Here is a 10,304-nt window from a genome sequence, read left to right on the forward strand (position 1 = left end):
CATGAGGCGTCAGCTCTTTGCACTTTTTAGCGCCTGTGGTTGTTCCCTTCATGTCAATGCAGCACTTCAATTGAACCTAATGTTTAAGGGTCATGGGGTCTAACTAAACTGAAGTTGCGTTTGGGTGGAATTTAGAAATAAATCAAGTTATGTGCTGGAAATAGGGTTTCTTTGTTTGTGTGATTAATTAAGTGGAGGGCACCCCTCTTTCTGGTCTTTTCCCTATTGACTCCTCTTTTTGGGAACAACAGATTTGTAGCAACCAATGAAGCGTAAGAGACCTATTTTTCAACAAATGACAATTTGTTTTTTAAAATCTGATTGTGAGAATTTCGTAAGTACCTATTTAACACAGGTGATGTTAAGTCTGTAAAGATATACATATAAGGTGAATACAATACAGTTACTGCTTTAACAATTTTTATGGAATTAAATCTAGCAAGACACCGAGTAAGAGCTAGTCGAGGCATGAAACACGTGTTTGCTGAAAAAATAAAATGATGAAAATAATTGACAGCTTTTAATCAATCCTCAATTGAAAGCTCCTTAACTGTCTGTTGTGCGACTTTAGTGTTTTTTGTTATTAGAGCAAATTTTTCAGTCTATATTACCGAACGAGTGTCACCTATTCCAGCTGTAAGATGCATGCACCTCGGACACATCTGCGCTTGTTGATTGGGTGGTACGGAATATTCGCTGTGAACGTTCCGCTCGTTTATATTGCCTGTTCTTTGCCACAAACCAGAGGCTAGGCAGGGCAGCATTTCCGATAGACCTACTGCTTTCATTTGGCTGGTTCAGACTCCAGCTCTTCCCCAGGCAGCTTTGCAGTCTTTGGCAATTCCAGTTGCACTAAAAGCATCCTATGCCTGCAGCTAACACTTTTGGCCTGGAGTGTGAGATAAGTAGAGATGGTATTCTGTACAGGTCAACTATATAAGGACATATAGTAACTTCCCATCCCATTTCTGTTTTTACCAGGGTCTTCCGAAGCATAGTTGCAGGAGGTAGAAATGTAAGGCGTATGGCCACTCAGATAACCTCTTAGGGTTCACCGATAGAATCTCGATGTAACAAACATTGATGTTCTAAATATCGAAAAAAAAGTATTGACTGCAAAAATATCGACTCCAATACCTTAACAGGTAAGTACAAAAATATTGAATCAAAAATATTGATGTAAAAAGTGTAGATGTAAAAAAGTCCCTTTTAAAAATATATATAAAATAAAATAATATAAAGTAAATATATTAAGTATTAATATTATTTTTAACAAAATAAATTAAATATGCATTTTAACTAAATATAACAAATAAATGTAATTGAAAAAATATAAACACACAAACATAAACATTTACACATATACATATATTTACTTAAAATAATGTATTAACTATTATCTTTATTTAATTTTTAAACTTTAAAATTATATAAAAATATTTTTTATATATATATATATATATATATATATATATACAATTTAAGATACATTCTATAATAAATTAAAACATTAAAATATTAAAAAAATGTATACTTACATTTCCCAATGCAATAAGTGCAACAGTAGAGATAGTGTTGGATAGCGGAGGAAATACATTTACTATTCCAACTCCTGTGAGTGCAACAGTAGGGAAAATGTTGGATAGCATAGGGGTAAAAACTACTAGTCCCACTCCAGTGAGTGTTAAGGTAGGGTAAGTGTTGGATAGCAGAGAAATTACATTTACTATTCCAACTCCTGTGAGTGCAACAGTAGGGAAAATGTTGGATAGCGGGGGGGGGGGTATAAATAACTATTCCCACTCCAAAGAGTGCAACAGCAGGGAAAGTGTTGGATACCAGAGTAGTACAAATTACTATTCTCCCTCCAAAGAGCACAACAGTAGGGAAAGTGTTTGATAGTGGGGGGGGGGGTAAAAACTACTATTCCCATTCCAGTGAGTGTAAAAGTAGGGTAAGTGTTGGATAGCGGAGAAATTAAATTTACTATTCCAACTCCTGTGAGTGCAACAGTAGAGAACGTGTTGAATAGCGGAGGAGCAACAATGACTATTCCCACTCCAAGACAGTGCAACAGTAGGGAAAGTGTTGGATAGTGGAAGGGTAAAAATGACTACTCCCACTCCAGTGAGTGCAACAGTAGGGAAAGTGCTAGATAGCAGAGGGTTAAAAAATACTATTTCCACGCCAGTGAATGCGACAATAGTGAAAGTGCTGGATAGCGGAGAGGTAAAAATTATTATTCCCACTCAAGTGATTGGAACATTAGGGAAAGTGGTGGATAGCTGAGAAACAAAAATTACTAATCACACTTAAACAATTGGAGAAAAAAAATTACAACATTTTAAAAATAATAAAAATAAATACACAATATTTAAAATATATAAAATTAAATATATTAAACATATAAAAAGAACACATACAATATTAATTACATGTAACAAAAACTTACAAATAATATCTAAAATAAATTAATAAATGCATTTATAAAAAACTATTATTTTAACCCCTAGCATGCTGCGCAAATTTTCGCGATGTGCGTGTGATTTAAATAGTGGACATGCCTGAACAGCGGCAGGATCAAGCACCACGACGGCGCAGCCTTGAGGCGCAAGCACAATCCCCTTGAGTGAAGTGGTAACCTGACATCCTAGAAGAGGAGCACTGCGAAAACCCCTGTAGAGGGGAAGGGGCCTGCAAGAGGTCTTCAAGGAGAAGATGCATGTCCTACCAACAGTACAGACCTGCGACAGGTCAGCAGCACAGTAAAAATTGTCCCAAGTACCGCTTGGTGAGGCCGGTCACTTTGTGTGATGTGATTGTTGCTTGTGATGTGATTGTTGCTTGTGGTGCGATGTGGCATCAAGCCACTTATTGTGTGTCCTTGGAGCATATGTTGCGGTGTGTGGTGTTCCGGTAATAGTTAGAAAGCCTAATTATAAAGTGTTTTGACCTTGAGAACTGTAAGTTTTGATCGTTTCTGGTTTAAGTATTAATTTGATAATGCCATAACATCGTTTTGAATATTACACATGTACGAGGCAGATTTTAGATTTAAATGTGGGTTCGTTCAGACTAAATTAATGTAAAACTTGTGTGAAATTTCAGATACCCCTGACGAAGAGCGTGCAATTGCTCGAAATGCATTGGGTAACGAATAAAAGAATGCTGCTGACAACTACTTTTTGTGTATGGATTGTATTTACAAGGAGGCCTGGATGGGCACATGTTGATACATAAAGTTTCAAAAGCAATTTGGTGACAATGTGGAACAGACGGAATCATAGAAGATAAAATGACAAAGTAAAGGATAAAATATGGATAAACATGTAAGAGACAAATGGATAAATATATGGTGGATCTAGTATCCGGAATAAATGCAGTGCACCAGGGTGTGGAGTGTGAATGTTGCTCTCCCCACTTTTGGAACTTTTAGAAAGCTGGCATTTTCTTACTGTAACCATTTGGTGCCTTCTGCCTGTCTCTAAGTGCACATCTGGGGTGGGAGACAGATGGCTTAGTGCATTCCCTCTAGATAGCCAAACACTCTGTGTGACTATTGGCCGTCCACATACTTATGGGCCATCCTGGGTAGGATGGGAGGGAGAACCTGACACTTACACCTGAAGGGGCTGTGTCCTGTCCCCACCCAAAGGGTTGCATTTCCCCGGTAGTAAGTCTGAAACTAGGATAGGAAAGAAAGGGACTGTGATCTTCAAAGGCACCTCTTTGAAGTCTCCCCCACTTCAAAGTACCAACTGGGTATAAGTATTGGGTCTCTGACACCATCAACTCAGAACACTCTTGGAACTGAAGACATTCTACCAGAAGGAAGGACTGATGTGCTTCTGGAGGGACTGCCACTTTGCAGAACTGCTTTGTAACCCTGGGCGGGTAACTTAGCTCTGCCAACGGAGTTTGCAGAGATTTGTCTACACCACGCTCCATTGCGAATGCAGAGTTAGCCAGCCCCTCTACCCTCCCAAATTATTTTAAAATATCAAAAAGAAGGCACTTACCTGCGTGGCTGCCTCCTCCCCTGCGTGACGCTTTCCTTTCTGTTACTTGCGTCCTTCTACAATGACAAAACCCCTACTTTGTACCTCCTGCGTGTGGCTCATGTACAACGTAGGGTTTTTTCATTGAAGAAGGACGCGAGGAGCAGGAAGGAGAGCGGCCACGTAGGTGAGGAGGCAGCCAAGCAGGTAAGTGCCTTCTTTTAAAAAAAAATTATAATTTGGGAGAGGGAGGGAGCGGAGCGTCACTGTGTTTTTTTCAAACTCTATGGAGCTCCGCGTAGAGGCACTATGCCAGCTCCACCCACCCTTACTGCTTTATTATGTTGGCCTGCTGCCCCCTTGCACTGTAGTGAGAAGGACTGGACCTGCATCTCTACATCCCAGAACATAAGTATCTCCAAGGGCTATTTGGTTTGCCTCTTCTTTTTTAAAGTCTCAGGGATATCGAAGACTTCGCTCTTCAACCTGAAAACGCACCTGCAAACGCACCTGCCATCTGCCTACTGTAAGTCCTGCTCTGTCAAGTGGTGCCAATCCTCTCCTGGGCCCCTGGAACTGAGTATAAATTGCTGCCTCTGCCAACACGCACACATCGACATTGCACCGATCGGAGCAAATGCATGCCTGCCGTTGCTGGACCCACATCGACACATCGCGCTTGTAACTGCCACATCGCACTCGGAACCACCGCACCAGAACCGACGCATTGCCTCCACTGGTTGGAGAACATTTATGCATCGCCTCTAAACGTGAAGAAACACAGTGCATCCCATTTGGAACTGCAGCTCGTTGGAAACAGCACATTGCTCATGTAACTAGCACATCAGCCCATTGCATGAAGAAATCCGGCGCATCATCCTAACTGCGTGGGACTCACCAAGACATCTTGGTACTTGTAAACAGGATCAATGTACTTTTGCTCAGCGGGCCCTGCATGGGTCCTGTATCCGGCCCATTCTCCATCTCTGTTGAACTCTTGACTATGCCCCAGTCCAGAAAGACTGATTAGCTCTTTAAGCGCTTTCTGCTCCTTAGTGCTATTTTTGCATTTACACTTAAAAAAATAATATCTCGACTTCTACTGATTGGATTTTTGACATTTTCTTCTTGTTTTACTTATACGATTATTCTCTGTTCTTCTGAACTGTTGTTGAGTCTTTTTGCGATGTTGCACAAATACTGTACACATTGCCTCTTAAGTTAGGCCTGACTCCTCTGTTCCTATCTACAAAAGGGGAGCACAGCATAATTTAAAGTGTGTTTGTGACTTATCCTGACTAGGATTGTGGTTCCTGCTTGATTATGGTGCATATGTTACAAAAGGGGAGTGGAGAGAGAATGTGTCCACATGGACACACAAAGTGGATTTGATGTCCCCGACTATATTTAACAAACAAGTAGAATCCACCAGGGTGGGACAGGGAAAAATGGGGACATAAGGTCAAGGTTTAAGTGTGTTCCCTACAATGGTGGGGAGCACACTGTGTTCTTTAAATACCCCTCACACACCAAAAGGGCCCTTGGTGTCATGCTTCATCATAGGGGTCTTCGCATCCCTTCCACGGAATGCGGCGTGCTGCTAACCAACGGCTACGCAGGAGCACTGATGTAATCACTATGAGTGGTGCGTGAGGACTGGAAATGGTACAGTGGGTAGGAGGGTCAGATGTGAATGGGTTTGTGAATATTAAAAAATGCCTGGCATGTGAGGGCTAAAACGATTTTTAATATACCTCCGTGCTGGTATTGCTAAAAAAAGGTGTGGTGGAGGTTTTTGTATTCAATGTACATAACCTTCTATGTGCGTCAACATGTTTCGAAGCGCAAAGCTTCTTCTTCAGGACGGGGTGCACAGATCCCTACCTTACTCACATCAAACAGTATAGTACCGTTAATACACAGACAATATTATGTGGAAAATGTGGAAACTAGACAAAATGTGCCTATCGTGGTAACCAGTTTCCAAAGCGTTAATTCCTGTAATGAAGACCTGAAAAAGAAAACAAATATGTACACAAAATATTAAATAGTGACATCCATCATGTCGGAGTCGTGACGTATAAAAGTGAATGTACAGTCTCTAGACGTGGTTATGGTGCATACCTCTGCCAACAAGAAACTCAATTTTTAACATAGGGTATTTAAAACATCTTTAAATATGTTAAAAGACCTGCGCTGCACAGGTAAAATTGTGGTCCTTCAGCATGTGGATCATTGTATAAACCTAGGTTGTTTACAAGGATATGAGGGAAAGAATGCAACTATTGAAATGGGGAATAACACATGATCCTGGGAATACTTTGTCCTTTTATGCATTGCATTCCCCTTCTGGGAGAAATAATGGGCTCTTTTCTGTAAAATTTAACACCTGCATTGAGAAGATGGAAAAGGGCAACAGTAGAACTGATGCAAGGTGTGGCGAGAGTGAAGGTGGTGGGGGCAGGTCACCTGAGGAGTATGAGAGCGGCAATCAGGGGTGGGCTGTGCCTCGATCAGAAGCATGTGCCCAGAGTCTTCTATTGTTTCCCCATGTGCAGACTCACCCCCGGTGAAACTTGGTCTAGTGTTTCAGGACTGGGATCACAAGACACATATTTGCAGACCCAGTAATTCCGGGCCTAGAAACAGCAGGTAACGTATAGCGTGGAGTATCTGACTCCAGCTCCTCCTATATATATATATATCTTCACCACATTTCTCCTTCCAGATCAGCTGGACTCATGGGAAGTGGTGCACACGCCTGCAGAACATACCTGCAAACAAATTCCACACAAGTCCAAGTACATGTGCTCTCAGGAAAACCAGGAACCAAACTGAAGTAAGTTGCAAAGTGTGTATTTACACAACGCATTTCAACTGCTTCTGCAGTGTTGATCCCTTGTAAGGTGCACCGCCAGTGACTGGCTTATTTAAGAAAAACATGGTAAAGATAGAAACAGCAATGTACAGAGTCAAATGCAAATACATTTTCAGCCATATTGGAGTGGTGACAAAATACATAGAATGATTCAACTTTGTAGTTAAGCTAAACAAACAACAACCTAGAGTAGACCAGATGTTGCAAAAAATCTAAAACCTTTACGGCCACATGCATCATCCCGGCCATTTGCGAATTCCAAATTGCGATTCCATATTTTTCGCAATTTGGAATTCGCAAAATGGGATGCATGTATATTTTCGCATAATATTTGCGATTCGGTGAAAATCGCAATTTTTACCGAATCGCAAATATTATGCGAATTCTAATTTGTGATTTTGCATTTCCCATTGATTCCTATGGGCCAAAAGTCCCGTAGGAATCAATGGGAATTGCGAATTCGCAAAATGTTATTGCATTCCATGGGTGCAGGTGGGGGTCCAAAGGACCCCCCTGCACCCCTGAAATGTATTTTAAAGTGGATGTTTCACACACACATGTCCTAAGGACATGTGTGTCTGTAACATGACAGTGTTTAAAATGCTAATTTGAGCATTTTAATTATTTTTCGCAAATTACCACAAGGTTCACCCTCGTGGTAATTTGACCCCTCCTAATTGCGAATTCGCAATTTTAAAAACAATCATGCATTGCTTTTAAGGAATCGCAAATTTGCGATTCCTTAGAAGCAATCGCAGTTTTGGAAATCGCTAAAAATAGCGATTTTGCCAAAAATGATTGATGCATACTAAAAAGATATTTAGGAATCGCATACGGCCGATTTTACCGAATCGCACCGTTTGCGACTCCTAAATACCTTGATGCATGTGGCCGTTAGTCACATAAATGGCGAGATAATAAGGTTACAAATCAAAAATGTATTCAAGGACAATTCCTAACAAGCATTTACAATGCAATGGTCTCGGCAATATTAAAGGTAGAGCTATTGGCATTGCTCGTGACTTTTTTTTTTTTTAAATCATAAATAAATAGCATTGTCATTTACATTGCCAATAGCTTAATCGTTAAATAAAGGGCAGTGTCATTAGCTTAATCGCTCGCATATGCTTTACCTATTGCATTTACACCTACACAGAGCCACACACACACACAGAGCCACCCACACAGTCATTCACATAGAGCCACCCCCACACACACAGCCACCTACCCAGAGCCACCCTCACACACATAGAGCCACCTACACAGAGCCACCCACACATAGAGCCACCTACCAAAAAAGCTATCCACACAGAGCCCCCCACACACACACAGAGCCCCTCACACACACAGAGCCCCACACACACACACAAAGAGCCCCCCACCCACACACACAGAGCCCCCCACACACAGAAAGCCCCCCCACACACACACACAGAGCCCCCCACACACACAGAGCCCCCCACAAACACAGCCCCCCACACACAGAGCCCCACACACACACAGAGCCCCACACACACACCGAGCCCCACACACACACAGAGCCCCACAGACACAGAGCCCCCCACACACACAGAGCCTCCCCCCACACACACACAGACCCCCCACACACACAGAACCCCCCCACACACAGAGCCCCCCACACACACAGAGCCCCCCCCACACACACAGAGCCCCCACACACACAGAGCCCCCCATACACACAGAGCCACCACACACACACAGAGCCCCCACACATACACAGAGTCCCCGCAAACACAGAGCCCCCCACACACACACCCAGAGCCACACACACACCCAGAGCCACATACACAGCCACACCCAGAGCCACATACACACCCAGAGCCACATACACACACAGAAGAGCAAGCACAGTGAGGGGGCAGGGAAGCAAGCACAGCGAGGGGTCAGGGAAGCAAGCACAGCCAGGGGGCTGGGAGCAAGCACAGACAGGGGAGCAAGCACAGTGAGGGGGCAGTGGAGCAAGCACAGTGAGGGGGCATGGGAGCAAGCACAGTGAGGGGGCAGGGGAGCAAGCACAGCGAGGGGGCAGGGGAGCAAGCACAGCGAGGGGGCAGAGGAGCAAGCACAGCGAGGGGGCAGGGGAGCAAGCACACCGAAGGGGCAGGGGAGCAAGCACAGCGAAGGGGCAGGGAAGCAAGCACAGCCAGGGTGCAGGGAAGCAAGCACAGCCAGGGTGCAGGGAAGCAAGCACAGGCAGGGGGCAGGGGAGCAAGCACAGCCAGGGGACAGGGGAGCAAGCACAGCCAGGGGGCAGGGGAGCAAGCACAGCCTGGGGGCAGGGGAGCAAGCACAGCCAGGGGGCAGGGGAGCAAGCACAGCCAGGGGGCAGGTAAGCAAGCACAGCCAGGGGGGAGGGAAGCAAGCACAGCCAGGGGGCAGGGAAGCAAGCACGGCCAGGGGGCAGGGGAACCAGGGGGCAGGTTAAGTGCAGCATTTTGAACATAAATGACTGTCCTAAACACATAGGAATTGGTATTAAAATATTTCTGCATGTAGAATATATGCAGAAAGAGCGAAGTTACAGACTGAGAAATAGAGATCCAAAAAATAAATAAATTAACAAATCAGAAAATCCGAACCTAAATCCCCCAGCAATAGACTTGTTGGTGAGTCCAAGAGTGGTTGATACTAGATCGAAACCATGAGAAGTTGGAAAGCTCCAGAAATGAAGGTGTGGGCATTCTTAGGTCCAGGAAAAGGTAATAGAGTCAACAATTTAAACTGTTAAAAGCAGGGTCTGCCTGTGGTTTGGGAAGAGGAAGGCATTAACAGCACGAGGGTTGGAAATGACAGGTCATTAGGGAACCGGACATGGCAGACAATTGCACTTACCATGAAGCACAAGAATGCACCACGGGGGACGGGTGGAGGAGGTATGCTTTTACGACATTGACTCAAATCTCAGGAACGGACAAGTGAAGATCTGTTGTGGCATCCCCCCCCCCAGCACTTGTATATCCAAACAAGCATTTGCAATGCAATAGGTCTCGCATTAGGAAAGTTTGAGCTATTGGTATTGTAAATGGCAAAGTTTTTATTTATGTTTCTTTTTTTTTAAATAGCTAAATTAATAGCTTCGTCATTTACAATGCCAATAGTTATAACTTTCGCAAATGTGATACCTATAGCATTTGTAATGCAATATGTTTTGTATTTACAAACCGCGAGAGGACAAAAAAAAGCTCTGGACCACTGCCTCTTCCCAGGCCTTCAAAAGGGACCTCAAAGTTCTCCTCCTCCAGAGACACCTCCAAAAGTAATTCACGTCCTCGCGCTATTTGTGAGTAAGAGGATTATGGTTCGATCCCCGGGCTAGGCGGCAGGGGTCTGCCCAGCACCATGTGATTCTGGGCAATAGCTTGCTTAATCTTCCCAATGGCCCCCAGCGCCGGGATGCCTCCGGGTAG

This window comes from Lissotriton vulgaris, chromosome 3_1 (assembly GCF_964263255.1).
Source record: "Lissotriton vulgaris chromosome 3_1, aLisVul1.2, whole genome shotgun sequence".
Lineage (NCBI taxonomy): Eukaryota > Metazoa > Chordata > Amphibia > Caudata > Salamandridae > Lissotriton > Lissotriton vulgaris.